This window comes from Rattus rattus, chromosome 4 (assembly GCF_011064425.1).
Source record: "Rattus rattus isolate New Zealand chromosome 4, Rrattus_CSIRO_v1, whole genome shotgun sequence".
Taxonomy (NCBI): domain Eukaryota; kingdom Metazoa; phylum Chordata; class Mammalia; order Rodentia; family Muridae; genus Rattus; species Rattus rattus.
Genome location: NC_046157.1, coordinates 75,589,709 through 75,591,216, shown reverse-complemented (window position 1 = coordinate 75,591,216; position 1,508 = coordinate 75,589,709). Strand labels below are relative to the sequence as shown.

Sequence of the window (1,508 nt, the reverse complement as noted above, 5' to 3'; positions counted from 1 at the left end):
ATAAAGAGCAAGATTCTATCTGAAATATAAACCTTGAAAGAAATGCCTTGTGGTTTTCACCTCCGTATATCTCATCATGAGCTGATGAGAATGCGTCTTAGTTTATGAATTATTTTATCTTCCACTAATACAGAGCACCAGGAAAGCAAGGCTTATCTTCTAAAAGACAATTACGAAAGCATTATAACTGTTCAGAAGTCTGACATGGCAGGCACTAGGTGAACGCTGAATTTAGGGATTGTTAAAATTCTGTCCATCATAACTTCAGGAAACAATTTGAAAAGTCCTTTATCAATAGAAAATTATTTATTGAGCATCTCTTAAGTTTTTAGATACTCATAATTTCTGTTTGAAGTTAGAAACTCAGTTTTTGCTACACCCTTGCATTAAAATCTACTCTATTTCATGTAAATCCTTTCACATGTAATGAAATTTTCAGCTGCTCTCACAGTCCAGAGGAAAATGCATTGCATTAATAAAATTAGCATTATACTCACATGAGGGTAATGAAGTTCCACTGAGAATGTTTTGGAAAGAAGTCTATTTAATAAATAAGATGTTGAAGGCAGATGGATTACTGTTCTGGAGGTAAGATTATCTTTAGGAAAGGCAAGTAAATAGAGTGGGAGAAGGATTAGGCACATCCTCTCTATGTGTTTGAGCTTACATTATGATTGATTCCCTTCATCAAGTAATACTCTTGTTTAAAACAATGTGGACTCTGCTGTTCTTCCAAGCACTTGCAAGACCAGACTTGGGGACGTAGAGACAGGTTCTAGGCTAGCCAAAGCTAGGCAGCAAATACTTGTCTTTCAGAAGTCACAGCAGGGACTAGAGACATGGCTCAGCAGTTAAGAATGTGGATTGTCTTTTAGTTAAAATAAAAAAGAAAGAAGGAAGGAAGGAAGGAAGGAAGGAAGGAAGGAAGGAAGGAAGGAAGGAAGGAAGGAAGGAAGGAAGGGAAAGAGTTGCTGGCTGCGCGGACCTGGCTAGCCGACCGCCTGTGGAGCAACATGGCTGAGTTAAATTCTAACTACTGTGATATGTATCTTAGCCACCGTTCTCGGTCTGTGAGGAAGACACACCGCAGTGGTCGGAAACACAAAGAGAATGGAAAGGCTATTACCAGAAATGGATGGAAGAGAAGGCCCAGAGCCTGACTGACAAAATATTGGCTGCATTTCAACAAGGAAAGATCCCTCTAGCTCTATTCTCTGCTCCTCCGCCTGCGGGGGCCCTGACACTCCCCTCCCCTTTTAGTCTCCCAGATCCTCCTCTGCCTGGCATGATGCCTGCACTCCACAAGGGAGGCCCTCCCATGATGCCAAGGATGGTGCCCTCCTCCTCCTCCTCCTCCTCCTGGGTTGATGCCTGTGGGACCAGCTTTGGGGATCAGACTACCCATGGGAGGCCATCTGCCCATGATGCCAGGGCCTCCAATGATGAGACCTCCTGCCTGCCCTATGATGGTGCCCACACGGCCTGGCATGACCCAGCCAGACAGATAA

The 1,508-nt window shown here is 43.6% G+C and overlaps 1 pseudogene; it reads left to right on the top strand.

Moving 5' to 3' along the window:
• The first annotated feature begins 1,013 nt into the window (after positions 1-1,013).
• LOC116898015 lies at positions 1,014-1,508 on the top strand (annotated as a pseudogene).